The 20,081-nt window shown below is 45.3% G+C and overlaps 1 protein-coding gene and 1 long non-coding RNA gene across 19 annotated transcripts in view; both read left to right on the forward strand.

The window, feature by feature from the left end:
• Positions 1-20,081, forward strand: part of PAMR1 (peptidase domain containing associated with muscle regeneration 1) — a 170,479-nt gene that overhangs the window by 24,694 nt on the left and 125,704 nt on the right. For 2 of the 18 annotated variants that reach the window (XM_085009513.1, XM_085009518.1), the window contains exon 5: positions 5,480-5,568. The exons of 14 other annotated variants lie outside the window; for them this stretch is intronic. The gene's annotated coding sequence lies outside the window, so the exon portion shown is untranslated. Of the gene's footprint in view, positions 1-5,479; positions 5,569-7,531; positions 7,638-20,081 lie in introns of all 18 variants that reach the window. 2 more of the 18 variants (XM_085009520.1, XM_085009521.1) reach the window with 2 other exon arrangements.
• Positions 13,735-19,204, forward strand: LOC146405293 (uncharacterized). Its single transcript, XR_014837083.1, has 2 exons — positions 13,735-15,142; positions 17,610-19,204. It is a non-coding gene; the product is annotated as an uncharacterized LOC146405293 (long non-coding RNA).

Genomic DNA, 20,081 nt, shown 5'->3' on the forward strand with positions numbered 1-20,081 from the left:
ACAAGAAGAAAATGGCCAAGCAGGCAGAACATTTGTTTGATCTCTAATCCATCCGTCTCCCTCTCTGGCTTCTGGCAAGGGAGCCTGCTGTGATAGTTCTCTCCCACCACTCAACAGACTGATGGAAACAGGGGAAGTTGAGTCCGCGCCCCATCACGGCCATCAGAAGTCTTGTAGCATCTGATGGATGGAGACAGATGGCCTCTTACTCAGGGAGGCTGGTTTTGTTGACAGGGTCCAGCCTGAAGGCCCCGAGCACCATTTCAGTGTTGTTATTGGCAACATGATTGAGAGGGAAGCAGGGCAGTTTATCAGCTTAGCCTTCACAGGACTATTAGAGTGAAGCAAGAGATAAAATGAATTTTGTTTTCAACAAGGTTTCCTTTCTGTCCTACATGATCGACTCCAAAACACTGTCATAAAAATATGGCTTCTTATTAGCCCTCCTTTTGGGCACTTTGAAACTGTTAGGAGAGGTGCAGGCAAAGAGCTGTGTGTTAATCCTTCTGAGGAGTGTGATGCTCCTCTTTCTGAGGTCATTTTTTTTTTTTTTTTGGTCTTTTTTGCTATTTCTAGGGCCGCTCCCGCAGCACATGGAGGTTCCAAGGCTAGGGATCTAATCGGAGCTGTAGTCACCGGCCTACGCCAGAGCCACAGCAACGCGGGATCCAAGCCGCATCTGCAACCTACACCACAGCTCACAGCAACGCCGGATCCTTAACCCACTGAGCAAGGCCAGGGACTGAACCCACAACCTCATGGTTCCCAGTCGGATTCGTTAACCACTGCGCCACAACGGGAACTCCTCTGCAGTCATTTTTTGTGGTAGACAGAATAATGCCCACTCTTCCCTCTCCCCCATGCTTCCCCCTTTCTTCCTCTCCCTCTCCCTCTTTCTTCCCTTCTCCCCCATGCCTCCTCTGCCCCCCAAAAGATGTTCATGTCCTAATCCCTGGAACCTGTGAGTGTATTACCTTGCATGGCAAAGCGAAATTAAGGTTGCAAGTGGACGTAAGGTTGCTAATCAGCTGATTTTAAAGTAGGAAGAGTAGGGAGTTGCCTTGTGTTACAGTGGGTTAAGGATCTGGTATTGTCAGTGGCTTGGGTCACTGCCCTGGCACAGGTTCCATCCTTGGCCCTGGAACTTCCACATGCCATGGGCACGACCGAAAAAGAAAAAAAAAGGGAAGAGTATCCTGGATTATCTAGGTGGGCCCAGTGTACTCAAAAAGGTCATTAGGTGTGGGAGAGGGAGATCAGAGAGTCAGTCATTGAGAAAGATTCAACCAGCCATTGCTGGCTTTGAAGATGGAAGGGGAGCATAAGTCAAGGAGTGAGGGTGGCCTCTAATAGTTGGAAACAAAAGGAAAAGAAATCTTCCCTAGAGCATCCAGAAGGAATGCAGCCCTGCTGACACTTTGCTTTTAGCCAAGTGAGCTTCATTTTGGACTTCTGACCTCTTGAAGTATAAGGTAATCAATTCGTTCATTTTAAGCCACCAAGCTTGTGTTAATGTGTTATAGCAGCAATAGGAAGCAAATATACTCCTTTTCATCCTTGAGTAATAGTCAGAGTTTGAAGAGCATCGTCATTGCATTTATGGACAACTTTAGCATACATGGTAGAAACAGAATGCATAACTCATAGTGGGGGTATTATCCCACTTCTCTGGTTTCTGTAGGGACACTATGAGCGCCACACTACCCTTGAGAGACTTAACTTGTTAGTGAGGCTGCATAGCAATTACTGATCAGGCACTGCTCAAGTTTAAGTTTATTTGCTCAAGGTTTTGTGAGGTAGCAGTTTGGGCAGGACTCGGATGAAATTGCTCATCTCTGTTCTATGTGGAATTAGTTGGGTTTGCTTATGTGTTTGTGGTCACTTGGCATGTTGGTTGGGTGCTGGCTGATGCTGATTGATGTCATTCACAGGTCCAGCAGTTGGCTAAGGTTTCATCTGTTGGCCATGGTTGAAATTGGCCGTAGTTTTCATCCACATGGCCTTTCCACTGGAGTAGCTAGCTTGGGCTTCCTCAAGGTGGCTGGATTCCAAAAGGGAGAAAGCAGAAGTTTCTAGAGTTCTTCGATCAGAAATTGCATAGTGTAAGAGTTACCATCGTGGCGCAGTGGAAGCGAATCCGGCTAGGAACCATGAGGTTGCGGGTTCCATCCCTGGCCTTGCTCAATGGGTTAAGGATATGGCATTGCCATGAGCTGTGGTGTAGGTCATAGACATGGCTTGGATCTGATGTTGCTGTGGCATAGGCCGGCCTCTGAAGGTCCGATTAGACCCCTGGCCTGGGAACCTCCATATGCTGCAGTACGGCCCTAAAAAAATAGAAAGGAAAAGAAATTGCATAGTGTCATTCTATAACTTTCTGTTGGCCAAAAGGAATCATTAGGGCAGCCCAGATTTAGAAGAGAGCGGAGAAATAGATTGTACTTCTTAATGGGAGCAGGGGCAACCCCACAGGGCATAGTAGCATGCGTGCAAGGATGGGAGGAATTTGTAGCTGTATTTTTCAACCTTCTATACTCTGTGGCTCCTTTCTTGGGCTAGGATGTCTGAAGCTGGTATGTATTTTGTTCCTTCTGCTCATGCCTCTTCTATGTAGTGAGCACACCAGCACCAAGCTTTGCCCTCATGGGGAGTGACCTGTGATGGTCCAGCTGCTGTGACCTTGGGTAGGTGCAGTTTGGAGACTAAGGAGTTGAAAACTCACTCAGGCTCAAGGTCAGTCCTCAGGCACCATTTTGGGTAGCCTAATACAACTAGTATCAGAACTTCTGTCTGACTCCTTTGTATATTTCTCAATTGCTTTAGAACTTGGAGTGGAGAGGAGGCATGGTTTGTTAATGCCTCCAGAACTTAGCAATAACCTCCTGAAGGAGTTAGAGACATAACCAATGACAAGCAGGGGAAAGGTCAGGAAAGACAAACCCAGGGCATTTAAAAGAGAAGGTACACACACCATCAGTATAAGCGGTGGATGAACGATGGAGGAGCTTTTGTCATCCTTGTGGACTAACTACAAAATGTCCAACAATTAGGATGTTTAAAAAACACTGACAAAGTTCTGGAAGGCCTTTGCAGGTTTTGCATTTCCATTCTGGTTAAGTCATTTTTGCATGATAGTTGCTCTGTGGACAGGTGTCCTGAGACAGCAGTGGAGTATACCATAAACTGGCAGAGAGATATTCAAACATTTCAGTTCTTCCCTGTTCATCTTCTTCACCGACAACCCACGGGAGTATATACTGCACATACTCAGACTCAGACACATTTTCACTCTTGTTCATGCAAGTGATAATGGGGTACGCACGAAGGGTCTCTGGGCATGGGTGAGATTTCCTCAATCAGCACTTCATCTAGAAGTTGTTCTCTTCCTACTGAAAGGATAGTGAAAAATCAGAGTTACGGAGAAGCTTTCATGCCATAGCAGTGGCAGCAAGATGGACAGAAGGCATTGGTGTGTGGCTGCAGGCAGTTTTGTGGTTAGAATAGACATAAAAAAGCAGTGATTGTGGTGGAATGAGTATGTGCTTTGATGAAAGATAGACCCGGGCCAGAGTTCCTGTCGTGGCGCAGTGGAAACAAACCTGACTAGGAACCATGAGGTTGCAGGTTCGATCCCTGGCCTTGCTCACTGGGTTAAAGATCTGGCGTTGCTGTGACTTGTGGTGTAGGTCGCAGACGTGGCTCGGATCTGGCGTTGCTGTGGCTGTGGCATAGGCTGGCAGCAACAGCTCCGATTAGACCCCTAACCTCGGAACCTTCATATGCCGCAGGTGCGGCCCTAAAAAGAAAAAAAAAAAAAAAAAAAAAAAAAAAGATAGACCTGGGGTTTTGACTCCTGATTTTGCAAATCATTAATGTTGAAACCTTGGGAAGGTAACTTCACCTTCTTCCAGCTCCATTTCTTCTATAAAATGGGGGCATTCCCGCTGTGGTGCCGTGGGTTAAGAATCCACCTGCAGCAGCTCTGGTTGCTGCAGAAGCCCAGGTTCGATCCCTGGCTGGGTGCTATGTGTTAAAGGCTTGGCATTGCCACAGCTGTGATGTAGGTTGCAGTTGCAGCTTGGCTTCAATTCCTGGCCCAGGAACTTCTGTGTGCCCTGGGTGTGGCCATAAAATGATGGGGCTCATTATACTCAAATTACATGACTGTTGTAAAGATTAAAAAAGATACATTTATAGTGTCTCCTCTTGGGCCAAGGGCATTGTAGACATTCCATAGTGATGGCACATGAGAACCAAATTTGCAGAACTGATAGAAGGAGTCATGATTCAAACCCTGGCATGGATCTGTGCCGCAGTTAACAGGAACAGAGATAGCTAGGGTGATAGAGATGTGGTTGAATAAAGGTCCAGTTTTTAAGAAATGTATTTTTTTTCTTTTTTGTCTTTTTGCTATTTCTTGGGTCGCTCCCGTGGCATATGGAGGTTCCCAGGCTAGAGGTCTAATCGGAGCTGTAGCCACTGGCCTACGCCAGAGCCACAGCAACACGGGATCAGAGCCGCGTCTGCCACCTACACCACAGCTCACAGCAATGCCGGCTCCTTAACCCACTGAGCAAGGGCAGGGACTGAACCCGCAACCTCATGGTTCCCAGTCGGATTCGTTAACCACTGCGCCATGATGGGAACTCCAAGAAATGTATTTTTTAGCAATTTCCTAGCAAGAGACAGTATTGGAACTAACATCACTTTCATAGAATTCTCAAAGAACTAATGGGTCTGGTCTGAAAAGCCTGGACCAGTGTGACCAGGCTTAGGGGAAAAGAGGTTGATGTAGGATAAGATGACAACAAAATGAGCGGAGCTTACTACACTCCGGCAGTCAGGTCTCTGGGCTGGTTTTGAGCTGTGCCACAGCCACTGCAGAAGCACAATTTCAGTTCCCACTGGCCGCCCGCCCATCTTTCTTCTCATTGACTGGGCAAGGCTGGTTCCTATTCTATAAACTTCAGCTCTTGGAATGTTCTAGTATGACAAGTGAGTAAGCTGACAAAAATAGGAGCAAGGGCACCCTCTTCTAGTTGAGCCCCTCAGCTGGTCTCTCAACAGCTGGGAAAGACCACTTCCTGGCTCAGCTCTGTCCCCCTCAAAGTGGATTCCTGTGCCTTTCCCAGATCATCTTTCTGCTGGTGGAGCAGAAGGAGGGAGAGATTCAAACCATCTTTCTCAAAATCAACCTTCCTATTTCTGGCTGCCTTGTTATTATGGTAATGGCTCCTTAGGGACAGTGCCTCCCATGCTAAAAGTAACTGGTGTCCTCTGGACTGTTCCTGACTTTCTTTCTCCCCGCAGGATGGGAAGAGCAGCTCTCTTTCCATGGCATGGATGCAAGAAAGGCTTCTCCCCTCCTGGTCCTCTGTCGCAACTGGAGTGGGGCCAGCCTTTTCATACTAGAGCTCAGGTGTGCTGAACTAGAAGGGAACTTCCTTTATTTTAATAACTCATCTCTTTCCACCCTCAGGCCCCCATAAGAGTTGGGAGAAAAATACAAACAAAAACAGATGTGCCAGTGAGAGAGATCTCAAGCCAGTTCAAAATTGTCCCTATTGGGTACGTATTCTGATGTCCCACTTTGTATCAGGTCTGTTTATCCTTTTTCAAGTAGTTCTTCTTTACTCTTTCCCAAGAGAGCATCTGGGGTGAGGACAGAGGCACCATAGGCATCCTCCTGGGAGAGGGGCCCTTTGTCTGCATGGGTTCCTCTGGGCCCCGCAGCCTTGCTGCTAAGAGCAAAGCCTGGTGTATCTGGTGGATGTTCTCTCAGCCCATGGAATGCAAGCTCCATCATCTCCCCCTGCTGTTTCCAGCCTTCCTGGGATTTCACGGGTTCTGCTTGTTTGAAGACTTGGTCACATCCACCATCAGATCCCCAGACCTGGCCAGACTTCCTTGTGGCCTCTGCTACAGGACTTCCTAGAACATCTTGTGTTTCAGTGAGCTCTTGCAGGCAAGCTTCTCAGTTCTTAATTCTCAGCTACCTTCATCACCCCTCTCACTGGCCCCTGAGAATGTTCTAGATCTTCTTTGTGCGCCACTGAAGCTAAGGGAGACTTGGCCTGCAGCTGGGGTGAGGCTATCCCAGGCCTTGCGTATACAGACACTCACTTCTGCGTGGGCGCCCTGATGGTACCCACCCACCACCCCTCAATGAACACAGAACCCTTTGGAAATACAGGTTTCTTCCACAGGCTTGTAGCCAGAGGCTCACTGCTGTGGGTGAGGAGGGAGATGAACTTGTCAGATAGAGCCAAAAATGATCCACTCCCCCCATCACAGTGGGTGAGGATTCCGGGGAGTTTGAAGATCACATTCCGGAGAATTGGGGTGGGGCTGCCTACCTCTGGCCCTTTGAAGGATGCTGACCTCCGTGACATTTCTCAGTAGCCGACAGTAGCAAAGAGAGCCTGTGAGAAACATTAGCCTCCCCCCCTGCCTTTAGTTGAAGGCACATTGGGGCTTGTAGCTGCTAAGAGCTACGAGGAACTGAGAGTTATGCCATTGCATTGCCTGAAACGGAATTCATTCACAATTCAATTCATGGTCCAAGAAACAAAAATAATATTTAATGAGGAAAATCTTCTTTGTTTAATTGTGGAAAATGTCAAGGTCGAATCCCAGTGCTTTGCTTAAGGTCAAATGCTCAGTGCTATCAAAAAGCGTTTACACCAGAGTGGATGGGCTATTAAAACCCAGACTGGTTAACATGAGCCACCGTTCTTAGGCAGTGATTTATTTCCCCCATTGGAAGCGGTAATATTGGAGCTAGAACAGTTCTCTTGTGTTTTGCCCTGGTGGTGTTCTCTGACACTCTCTTTAGGCTGATGAGGGATCCTCTAATGAATCTATGCCCCGAGGCTCCCAAAGAGTTAGCCACAAGGCTCAGGAATCCCGTTTCCACTTGACCAGTGGTTTAGGAGAGTACCCATGTCCAGACCTCTCTCTCAGAGCTTCTGATTTAATGGGTCTAGGGGAGACCTGGGCACTGGTATTTTCTTAAGGTTCCCAAGTGAAGTGTTTCTAATATGCATGGGGGTTTCGAATAACTGGGTTAAATGCTTGATGTAGTCAATTAAAATGCCAAGACCCGATGCTCCGTGTGCCCTGCGCTTTCCGCCATATGGCACTGTTCTTTCTCATAGTTTTCAATCAATCCAATTTTACATTCTTCCCTGCTGCCTCTTACTCTCAGAGCCAAGAGCTGCCAGTTAAGAGACAGCATGTGTTGTCAAGCTCCAGAAAGGGCGAAGTTGCCATGCCATCCTCCCCTTGTACTTACTTGGCAGTGAATGAAATGAGACCTCTCCCCCACACGTCCCTAGCTCCCTACCAAAGGAGTTAGCGAAGATCAGTTCCAAAGGCTCAGGAAAGAGATGAGAATTCAGATGGTATAGACCCCTTCAGGTAGTCTGGAAAGAATGGGACAACAGAACTTTCCTGAGAGTGAGGAAGTCTTTCTCCTGTTATTTATGCACACTGCTTCACTGTTCCTTCTTTCTTTCTTGTCATACAATAGAAATAATGATCTTGGTACTGGACCCTGCGCTGCACCAGGACAATTAATCACCAGCCAAGTCATTTATTTCCTCATGCTCTCGTCCACCAGGACCATTATCCTGTAGGTAAACAGAGGTGCCAATAAATCATGGACAGAACACAAGTCGGTGGGAGAATAGTTGATTAAGCGTCTCCATAACTTACAGTTATATAGCACCTCTCATCCCAAAGGATCTCCAAGCACCAGACAGACTGATGTATGTGCCACTACCCAGCCCTTATGTATGTCATTTTCTACTCCGTCGCCTCGGGGGTGGGGGGTGGGGGGGTGGAATGTTTATTGCCTATGTCATATAGTTACCCTCGAAACTGTAGTCATGGGTTAGACAGGAGGCTAAGAAAAGAACTTTTCACTTCCTTGTCCTTTCAGGGAGCAGGAATCAACCACCCACCAGGAACTCAGCAGCAGTCAGCAGTAATCTACCCACCTTTGGGGGCAAATTTCTTTGCTTTGTGAAGTGCTGCCAGTATGAGAGAATTCCGTGCTTACTCTGCTAAAGTTGGCAACAGTAGAGCAGGCACAGAGATTGAGGGATGAGCTAGGACAAGATCAAAAGTAGGAGTTCCCATCGTGGTGCAGTGGTAACGAATCTGACAAGGAACCATGAGGTTGTGGGTTCGATCCCTGGCCTTGCTCAGTGGGTTAAGGATCCAGCATTGCCGTGAGCTGTGGTGTAGGTCACAGACACCGATTGAATCCAGCCTTGCTGTGGCTTTGGCCAGCAGCTGTAGCTCCGATTGGACCCCCACGGGGGACTGGGACACTCCATGTGCCGTGGGTGTGGCCTGAAAAAAGAAAAAAAAAGATCAATAGTAAGTGTCACCAGGGCAGAAATGTTTTAGGATCTGCTAGAATCATAGCCTAGGAAAGAATCACTCTAATGGAGGATTACTTCCTCATGAGACTTTAGAACCATTCATGATAACTCTGCTCTTTAAACTGTAGTAATATATGGGCCCCTTTGAAAGAAGAAAACAATTTCCACTTTCCTCCCAGGGTTTCCTACAATCTTAATGCTTTCAAACTTATTCTTATAGCTCTGATATATGTATAAAACTAAAACCGAGTTAAATTCAAGCAAGTTAACTTCAATTCAGTTCAGTTCAATCCAGTAGAAGTTAAATTCAAACAAAACCAAAAAGCCAATGTGGTTTAATTTAACAGCATTATTTTAATGGGAAGGATGATGCTGTTTTGCTGAAACCAAATTATCTCTCAAATAGGAGCATGATATTGACTTCTGCCTCATTAGTTCTTTTAAGTTTCGTATAATTATCCTACAGGGTGGTGGCCCAATTTTCCACCATTTCTCTCTACTTGAACTGCAGTAGAAACTCCCTTTGTGCAGTATGCTGTTAATTTATTTGACCTTAATTTGGGGGTGAACACACATTTCTGTGCTAAATCTACATGTGTGCCACTGAAACAAACAAGGCTGTTAAGGACTCTGAGACATGACTGATTATGTTGAGTCATTAGAATGATGCATAAGATGGAAAAATTCCATTTTAATGCTATGATCAAAAGGAAAACCCCCAATTTAAAAAATCTTCATAAAATTTTTTGAAGACTCTCCAGAAGGTCTGTGGTAGCCATGGATCACATATTAAAATACATATATCCAGAGTCATTAGGTTTAGACCAATAGTGGGTTTAAAGTTGTAATCAATGAAAAATTATGGGAAAAAAGCAAAAGAAGATTAAAAGACAGCACAGTAATAAAATTCGTTCTTTGTTGGAATCATGCACTTGATGATGGAATCTTGTCATAGGCATGGCAGAGTCTGCAAAATGTCCAGGTGTGTCCGTTGTCTCCTTTTTCCTTTGAGTAAGAGACTCTCCCTTGACCTCACTCCACAGGTGCTTTCAGAGAACTTGGCTAATCAGCTAGAGGCCACATTTCCCAGCCTCCTTTGAAGCTCCTTTGGTCATGTGATCAGATTCTTGCTAAGAGAAACAGGGGCAGAGATGTGCAACCTCCAATCATTCTTTTACAAGGAAATTGCTTGCTTTTCAATCTCTTTGCCCCTTCACTCTGGGAGGAGCTTAGATGTAATACTGCCGGGCCAGCACCAACCAAGCAGCAGCATCCTAAGAGGATCCAGAGGAAGAACGTAGAAGGAACCAGAGTCCCAGGATAGCCTCGTAGAGCAGAACGGTCCGTCTTTCCTGCTTACTGCTATTCTGCTCTATTAGAAAGACATAAAGCTTTTTGTTGTTTATGCCACTGTACTTTGGGATCTCTTTGTTAATGCTTCTTAATCTATACTCTAACTGTTACAGAAATTGATAGCTTAAGATCCTGTTTCAGCAGTATATATTATGCACTTAATATGTGACACGGATCAGAGAGGAAGGGATTTATTTGAGATTGTGTATTTAGTGAGTGGTAGAGCCGAGGCAAAGTACAGGTCTTCTCACTTTCAGCCCAGGAATCTTGCCACTTCGTGCTTCCTCCTCATCTGACTCTGTGGCTAATGCTTCAGCCATTGCAGTTCATTAGAGGAGGCCCTCGTGCTCCAAGAACTGAGCGTGACCTGGGAGGCTTTATGCTCTCATGGCGTATTTGACTCTTGTTTGTTTGGGCTTTTATTTGTTAAAGGGAAAAATAAGAAGAGTCCAAAACAGATTAGAGGAGTTACTAACCCGGAAGAAATGTGTATTCATCACTGCAGGACCAACCCTATCCCCTGTGTATTGAGGGATGTACAGGGAAGCTCACAGGCTTCCAGGAATATGACTTGCCTGCAGTAACGTTATTCGAAGAAGGCAGAAGTTGGAGTGAAGAGAGCTAGCCAGTGTTTATGGCAGGGAGGAAAACACTGCAGTCAGGTTTGATGCTTCACTTCAGGGTTTCAAAATAGAGTCTGAGGGAGTTCTCACTGTGGTACAGCAGGTTAAGGATCCGATATTGTCTCAGTGGCAGGGCAGGTTCAATGCCCCCTGTCACAGCGGTTTAAGGATCTAGCATTTCTGCAGTTGCGGCATAGGTCATAGTTGCGGCTCAGATTGAATCACTGGTCTGGGGACTTCCATATACTTCAGGTGCAGCCTGAAAAGAAAAAAACAAAAAAACAAAAAAACAAAAAAACCAACCCCCCCACCACACCAAACCAAAATAGAGTCAGAGGGATGAGAAAAGAAAGAAACAGGAAATGTGATTGGACACAGTAGTGTCTCTTCTCCCTTCCCTTAAAAGTCTTTCTTTTTTTTTTTTAATGATTTTTATTTTTTCCATTATAGTTGGTTTACAGTGTTCTGTCAGTTTTCTACTGTACAGCAAGGTGACCCAGTCACACATACATATATATACATTCTTTTTCTCACATTCTCATGTTCCATCACAAGTGACTAGACATAGTTCCCTGTGCTACACAGCAGGAATCTAATATACAGCACAAATGAATCTTTCCACGGAAAAGAAATTCATGGTCTTGGAGAAAAGTCTTTCTTTATTGAATCATCCGCTTTTGTTTTCCTTAAGGTATGATCATGATCAGAAACTTTCAGCCTCATTTTTTCTTCCTTTTTTTTGCTTTTTAGAGCTGCCCCTGCAGCATGTGGAAGTTCCCAGGCTAGGGATCACATCGGAACTGCAAATGCCAGCCTACACCACAGCCACAACAACTTGGGATCCAAGCCACGTTCTGTGACCTATACCACAGCTCACGGCAACACCGGATCCTTAACCCCCTGAGCGAGGCCAGGGACCGAACCTGCATCCTCATGAATACTAGTCGGGTTCATAACCTGCTGAGCCACAACAGGAACTCCGTAGTCTTCATTTTTTTGTTTGCACTTTTATGGTTCATCCTCCTTAACACAAAATATCTCCATGGCTGACTTGTTTCCCCTTGATTCTGTAGTGACCAGAACAGTTAGAGCCTCAAAAGCATTGCTGAGTCAGTAAAAGAAGTGAATGAATAAATGAATGGATGAGTGAATGAATAGGAAATGTGACCCCACAGAAAATAAGCTACATAAATCATGAAACAGGCACAGTTCTTTGGTGACACTGTAAAGATCATATTTTGTCTGTGAAGACAAAGAAAAGTTGAGTGTTACCTCTGAGAGAAGTGTTATTATTCCAGAATAACACTCCTGTCTCGCTGCTCTCAGAATTTTCATTGCTGTGTGCCCCCGTGGTGACCATGAGAATGTTCCTTGCAGACCTCTCCTCCAGGGAGGGTGTGTGCTCCTGCCACCCTTCCTACTCCCAGCCAACAACTGGCAGGGCAAGGGTACCCAGGCGGACATGTTCCAGGAAGGCCTGGGACTCCACTGATAGCCACTGCCTTTGACTCGAAGACTCCCTGACAGCGCTGAGGAACCCTCCTTGGACTGCATGGCGGTCTAGGATGCCCTGACCCAGTCTTCCATCTCTCTCCCCTCAGGGCCAGACTCACATCACACTGATGGCTCTCCCAGTCTCTTCTCTTTTCCCCACCACATCCTCCCATATTTAATCTCATGTTGGAGCCCGATTCTCATAGGACTTGGGCTAACACAACCTCCAAGAACAGTTCTGGGACCTTTGGTGGTGGGAAGGCTGGCTAACCCCAGGCACCATCCAATTTCGAATCCAATGCCTGTTTTTACAGAGCCAGCATCCAGCTTGGCTGGGCAGAGCCAGATCCAGCCTACATTTGGAAACTCTAATGGAAGCGCAGAATATAAGGAAAACATTCTTTGGAGTTCTCACTGTGGCACAGTAGGTTAAGGATCTGGCGTTGCCACGGCTCTGGTGTAGGTCACAGCTGGGGCTTGGATTTGATTCCTGGTCTGGAAATGTCCATATGCTGTGGGTGGGCCCCCCCCCCCAAAAAAAAATACAGGCACTGACAAGAAGAATATATATCAGAAAAAGAATAGGAAGTCTAATAGGAAAACAAAGACATAAAAATCTCTTTTAGGCAGAGTCTTCTTCACCATGGGGGCTTGTCGACTTTGACAAGCAGCCGCATGTTTATTGAGTTGGAAGCAAGAGAAGAGAGATTGGACAATTCAGATGGATAGTAGCAGCTCTTGGAATGAAGGTGCTTAAACATACCTACCTGTCGACTTTGTGTAATTACAGAAGTAGGAGGAAATGGGACAGAGCATGTTAAAAACCAAATTTCACCAGTATGCCTTGGTGAAAGACAGTGGCTGTGAGCATTTGTTCCTGAGGAATGGATTTTCCAGTTCTGACCTGCTGCATTCTCTGGAACACTCTTAGCCTGGCAAGGCACAGAATTTTTTTCTCTTTTATTAAAGGTGAAGACAATTTTTATTGATTGGTAATATAACTAAAGAAAATGTATTCATTAACTATGGCTGCATAACAAATGATCCCCAAAATGTAGTGATTTAACAACATTAAACTTTTTTTTTTGTCTTTTGTCCTTTTAGGGCCACACCCGCGGCATATGGAGGTTCCCAGGCTAGGTGTCTAATCTGAGCTGAAGCTGCTGGCCTATGCCACAGCCACAGCAATGTCAGATCTGAGCCTCGTCTTTGACCTATGCCACAGCTCACGGCAACGCCAGATCCTTAACCCATTGAACAAGGCCAGGGATCGAACCCGCAACCTCATGGTTCCTAGTCAGATTCGTTTCTGCTGGGCCACAGTGGGGACTCCAACATTGAACAACTTTTTGTGACATTAAAAAAAATTTTTTTTGGCCACACCTGCAGCATGCAGACTTTCCTTAGCCAGGGATCAAACCTGAGCCATTGCAGTGACAACACAGGATTCTTAACCCACTGAGCCATCAGGGAACTCCTTAACATCAGTTTCTGTAGGTCAGGAATCTGATAAAGCTTAGCTCGTTCTCTGGCTCAAAGTCCATCATAGACTGTAGTCAAGGTATCATCTGGGTTGCTGTCATTTTGAAACTCAACTGGGGAAGCTTCCATGTGGTTGTTGGCAAGACTCAGTTCCTTGTGGGCTGCCGCTCTGGGGGCCTTGGCTTGTCACTGGCTATTGGCTAGAGGCTGTCCTGGGTTCCTTTGCCAGGTGAGCCTCTCCACAGGGAGGCACACAGTGGGTGGCACTGGAGTCTGTCAGAGTGAGCGAGTGGGAGGGCTGGAGAGAGGATGCGAACCTGAAAGAAGTCAGAGTCTTTTGTAACCTAGTCCTAGAAGTGACATTTCATCTCCTGCCATGTTCTATCTGTTAGACACAGGTTATTAAATGCAGCTCACACTCAAGGGGAAGAAATGACACAAGGGTGTGAATACCGAAGGGAAGGTATCACTGGAAGCCATTCAGAAGCTGCCTGCCAAACAAAACACAACTGAAGCCGAAATCAAAATAAACTTGACTTGAAGCCAGTTTGACGTGGAAGGAGAAGATGCAACCACACCTCCAAGGGTGTGATTCTTTATAAGGTTTTATTAGTTTTTGCGGAGGACAAATAAATGGTTAGCATTCAAATAGAGCTAAGCAAACGTCTCCACCAAAGTGTCAATAATAATGAAAGATTGTACATGTACCCAGGAGTCCCAAAGCTGTCAACTGCCAACAGAAAATGACTTTGAGTTTTATGCATTGTCACGGAAATTAACATGAATTGTGTATTCTAGGCTATAATACATGTGTTTGTTTGGATAGAAAAGGCTAAAAACTACTTACCATGGAACAGCATTGATTTTCCAGGGCGAGGCACCATGAGGATTTAGTTGGCAGAGCCTAAGATCTCAGAGCACCAGTTCTTTTTCCATGGGTCATCTGTGCTGAGTCATGGATGCCCATTGCCTCTGTGACACGGAGACGTTAACTACTATCATCTGCTGATAGGAAACACAGGAGAGATTGTGTAATGTTTCTTTATTTTCAGTTTTGTTAGGCATCCAGCCTCTCTCCTTGCTGATCCTTGTGTGGTCTACACATCAGCCGTGTTAAACCCTTTTTGTTCTTCCTTGAGCATAGCGGCCCTTTCTCAACTGGGGTTATGTGAACGTGTGATTCTGTTAGCCTAGACTGTCTTGTCCTGCCTTGTGTCCCTGTGTGATTCCGCCTTACCCTTCTACATTCCCCTTGGGGGGTCAGGGGCGGTCTTGGAGAAACAGTGACACTTTATCTGAGTTAAGGGCAGTACCTGCCCTGTGCTCCCAAAGCCATCCTTGTACACCCTCGTTTGAGTGTTCAGGCAAATAAATCTCCAGGGACTGTCTAATATCCAATATTTCCTCCCCTTGGTGTGAGCTGCTTAAAGACAAGACTCTGACTTTTCTCCTTTATACCCTAGCTGTTGCTACAAAGTAGCCACTGTTTGGCATATAGTAGATGTTAAAAAAAAAAAAGTGACGGAGTTGCCTTTGTGGCTCAGGGGGTTAAGAACCTGACATAGTGTCCGCGAGGATGCAGGTTCAATCCCTGGCCTCACTCAGTGAGTTGAGGATCCAATGTTGCCACAAGCTGTGGCATGGGTTACAGATGCAGCTTGGATCTGGTGTTGCTGTGGCTGTGGTGTAGGCCTGCAGCTGCAGCTCCAATTGGACACCTATCCTGGAAACTTCCATTTGCCACAGGTGCAACTGTAACAATTAAACAAAAATGACTGTAGGAGTTCCAGTCGTGGTGCAGTGGTCAACGAATCTGACTAGTAACCATGAGGTTGTGGGTTTGATCCCTGGCCTTGCCCAAATGGGTTAAGGATCTGGCGTTGCCATGAGCTGTGGTGTAGGTCGCAGATGCGGCTTGGATCCTGCATTGCTGTGGCTGTGGCATAGATCGGTAGCTACAGCTCCGATTGGACCCCTAGCCTGGGAACCTCCATATGCCACGGGAAGCGGCTCTAGAAAAGGCAAAAAACAAAAAAGACAAAAAAAAAAAAAAAAAAAAAAAAAAAGACTGTAGACTAAATCAGTGGTTCTCAAACTTTTTAGTCTTAGGACCTCTTTATATTTTTAAAATTTGTCACAATCTCTGAAGAGCTTTGGTGTATATGGATTATGTCTTTTGATATTTACTAAATTAGAAATTATAACTGAATAATAAAATATATTAAAATATTTATTAATTTAATAGCAAATTTATTACATTTTAATTTCAGAATATTTTCCTAGCTCTTGTATTTTAAAAGTCCAGGGATCACCAGCTCACCCTTGGCGGTGGCAGCAATTGCTGATGGCTGTGGCAAAAAGGAAGCTAATTCTTAAACTTAATTTTTTAATTGTGAATAAAATACACATATCATAGGAGTTGCTGTTGTGGCTCAGCGGTAATGAACCTGACTAGTTATCCATGAGGATGTGGGTTTGATCCCTGGCCCTGCTCAGTGGATTAAGGATCCGGCATTGCCATGAGCTTTGATGTTTTTCACAGATGTAGCTCGGATCTTGTGTCACTATGGTGTAGGCTGGTAGCTGCAGCTCTGATTCGACCCCTAGCCTGGGAACTTCCATATGCTGTGGGTGCAGCCCTTAAAAGCAAAAACAGAACAAAACAAAACAACAACAAAACCCACATAACATAAAATTTGCCATCTTAACCATTTTTAAGTATACAGGTCAGTGGTATTAAAAAGGTTCAAAATGTGCAACCTTTACCACCATCCACCTCCAGAACCCTTCGTTTTGTAAACCTGAAACTCTCTACCTATTAAACAGGGACTCCCCATTCCTCCCTCCCCCAGCTCCTGGCAACCACCATTCTCCTTTCTGTCTCTATGATTTTGACTACCCTAAGTACCTCATGTAATTGTACTCATATCATCATATTTGTCTTTTTGTGTCTGGCTTATTTCCCTTATATTAATGACCTCAGAGTTCATCCCTGTTGAAGTACATGTCAGAACATCCTTCCTTTTTTTTTTTTTTTTTTTTTTTTGCCATTTCTTGGGCTGCTCCCGAGGCATATGGAGGTTCCCAGGCTAGGGGTCCAATCGGAGCTGTAGCCTCTGGCCTACACCAGAGCCACAGCAACGTGGGATCCAAGCCACATCTGCAACCTACACCGCAGCTCACGGCAACACCGGATCTTCAACCCACTGAGCAAGGCCAGGGATCAAAGCCGCAACCTCATGGTTCCTAGTCGGATTTGTTAACCACTGAGCCACAACGGGACCTCCTGGAATGTCCTTCCTTTTTAAGGCATAATAATACTCCTTATATGTATAGTTGGCCCTCCACATCCACCACAGATTCAACTACCTGTGAGTCAAAAATATTCAAGAAAAAATTCGTGAAAGTCCCAAAAAGCAAAACTTAATTTGCTGCACGTTGAAAACTATTTATGCAGCGTTTACATTGTATTAGGCCTTAAAAGTCCTCATGAGATGATTTAAAGTATACGGGAGGATGAATGTAGGTTGTATGCAAAAATGTTTTTGTATGTTCAAACTTAATTTTAGTTGTTTTTAGTAAGAAAGCACTAGTGACACACCTGTGGTCAAGAAAACAAGTTTCAGCTGCTGAGGTGGACGGTATCCATAAAATGATTTTTGGCAAGGCAGGCTTCCTGATTCAGTTTGTCAGGCAAACGATTATAATCTCAACATATAATCGATAGAAAAATATTAATGTGATCTTTCACATTTTTTTAATACTAAATCCGAAATCAGTGCGTATTTTGCATGCATAGCACATTCTCGATTTGCGAAGGCCACACTTCAAGTGCTCAATATCCATGTGTAGTTCTATATAATCATTTAGTAGAAGAAAGAACACTTGTGGAAGTTCCCTGGTGGCCTACTGGTTAAGGATCTGGTGTCACTCTTATGGCTTGGGTCACTGCTCTGGCCTGGGTTTGATCTGGGAACTTCCACATACCGTGAACGTGAAAGAGCACAGTGACACACGCACACCCACGCACCCCATCATGATCTCTGATTTTTTTTTTATTTTGTATTTTTTGGGGTTTTTTTGGTCTTTTTTGTCTTTTTCTAGGGCTGCCCCCATGGCATATGGAGGTTCCCAGGCTAGGGGTCGAATTGGAGCTACAGCTGCTGCCCTACGCCAGAGCCACATCAACGTGGGATCTGAGCCGTGTCTGCGACCGACACCACAGCTCACAGCAACGATGGATCCTTAACCCACTGAGCGAGGCCAGGGATCGAACCTGCAACCTTATGGTTCTTAGTCGGATTCGTTAACCACTGAGCCACGATGGGAATGACTGAATATTTTTTTTAAATGAAGAAATTTAGATGACGAAAGGAATAAATAACCTGTCCTTGTTTTCCTCTTCCTTCATCGTCTTGGAAAACCATACCAGTTTATAAATGCTATTTCTCAGGTAGACACCGTGGGTGAGTTGCAACAAGGTGTCTGGGACAGCCATGCCCCCTCCTGAGTTGACTCCTTCCTTCACTAAGCTGATATCCCTGAGGACCTACCTTGTGCTAAGTCCTGCTAGATGCTGGGGATACCATGGGGAGAGTAAAATCCAGATGGGTCCTCTGCAGCTTCCAATCTACACAAACGAAAGGTTAGTTACAAAGGATCTGAGTGCTCCGTGGTGGTGTGCGAAGGGTGGGGCAGGTGCAGGCCTTTGAGGGAGTGTGTTGTCTGTGGAGAATTTAAAAACAGTAATAAAACTGATGGGGAGTCAGTCTGCTTTTTATTCCCACCATGAGCCTGCAACTCTAAACCGAGTCACTGATAAAAAATACTCTTCATAGGACTTTTGAGCACCCAAATACCTGTGCCTGCCTCCCCAGCCCTAAATCAGGATCTTCAGGGGAGGCAGTGGCTCAAGCCTCTGACTGTTTCAGGAGCTCCCAGATACTATGGACTGAATTATGTTCCTCCCAATCCATACACTGAAGTCTTCATCCACCACTCAGTGTCCTGGTATTTTGAGATGGGGCCTTTGAGTGACAATTAAGTTTAAGGGAGGGCATGAGAGTGAGGCCCTCTTAATGGGATTAGTGCCCTTTTAAGAAGGGATGCCAGAGAACTTGCAAGATACAGCTGCCAAGAGGAAAGGCCTCAGAAAGAAACCCACCTTGCTGGCGCCTCGACCTTGGATTTCCCAGCCTCCAGAATTGTGAGAAAGTAAATGTCTATTGATTAGGCCCATTGGTCTGTGGGACTTGTTAGGGCAGCCTGAGGTGATGAAGACACCAGGTGGGTCTGAAGTTCATACCCCTTTGGGAGCTCTTAATCTCGACAGGGTTCTTCTACCATGTGGGTTGGAAAGGACTTTGAACCCTGGATGGAAACGAGTGCTCCGAGTAATTGATTAGTGGTGGGGTCCCAAGGATGGCAGGGTGCGGGGGTGGAGCGAGGGGACTGGGAAGGTATTTACCACGAGTGCTGTGTTATTTGCCTTCCTTCTAATTCTTGAACATTTTAACAGCTTCTGTTCTGAGTTTCTTGAATCCTCTTTTTCCTTCCTGGCCTTGTAGTTCTGATAACAGTGTGAGCAAATCCTCAGAGAACTGCACGCCCTTCCCCTTGACTCACTCATGCTCCTTGGATTCCAAAAACAGATGCTCAAGAGCCAAGCGTCACTGTCTGTGTTTGCCCATCGGGCTTTTCCTTTTGGTTTATCTTGTTTTGTTTTGTTGTTTTTTTTCATTTCTTCTCTTCAGAGTTCTGGAACAAGCTTGGGAGTGATTCATTAGTCAAATGCTCTAACTCAAAAACAAAATAATCTCTGGCATTAGAAATAAAAGAAGACAATTAAAATATAATATCAAATTCCTTATCGTTCTCATTCATTCAGCTGTTGCTTTTGAGTACTTCTAGGAGTCTGTCTCCATGCTACTGAGTCTTTGGGAGACAAAGATAAATAGAAGATAAAATCTCTGCCTAGGGAAGCTTCAAGTCAAGCAAGAGAGCCAGTTTTCATATCAAATAATTATAAGGTGTTCGGGGCTATGATGTGAGATACTTGGGGAGTACAAAAGAGAGCCCATTTCTATATGAAGCAGGTGTTTGAGGATTTGCTGGAGTTCTAATCGTGCTTCTTCCCCCTCTGGATTCAATAATTCATTAAACAAATAAATACCAAGTCCCTTCTATGTGCCAAACTCTGCTCTAGGCATTTGGGATACATCAGCAGACAAAACAAAGATTCCTGCTCTTATAGAGCTTATATTGTAGCAGGAAGGACACATAGATTGGAAGCATCAGATAGGAACCAGCGTATCAGATTTATTGCCTGGTAAAATGTTGTGGGAGATTGTGGGTTGAACTTGTGGCTGGAGTCAGTTGCTCCTTCTTTCTGCCCAAGTTCCCTTCCTTCCCACCATCGTCAGGGGAGATAAAACCTGTCTCATCTAGGAGTTACTTTGTGGTGTAGCAGGTTAAAGTCCTGGTATTGTCACCAAAGCGGCTCAGGTCACTGCTGAGGCCTGGGTTTGATCCCTGGCCCTGGAACTTCTGCATGCTGCAAGTGTGCCCTCCCCCCACCAAAAAACCCAAACCCCCCTCTGCCTCATCTTGTCTATCCTCAGTACCTCTCTTAAGAAGGAAAGCTATGGGAGTTCCCTCCATGGCACAGTAGGTTAAGACTCTGATGGCGTCGATCCAGGTCACTTTGGAGATGCTGTTTGATCCCAGCTGGGAATTTCTA

This window comes from Sus scrofa, chromosome 2 (assembly GCF_054392235.1).
Source record: "Sus scrofa isolate SSC_HxYL_T2T_F1_AM1 chromosome 2, Sscrofa_HxYL_maternal_Yorkshire_Landrace_v2.0, whole genome shotgun sequence".
NCBI classification, from domain to species: domain Eukaryota; kingdom Metazoa; phylum Chordata; class Mammalia; order Artiodactyla; family Suidae; genus Sus; species Sus scrofa.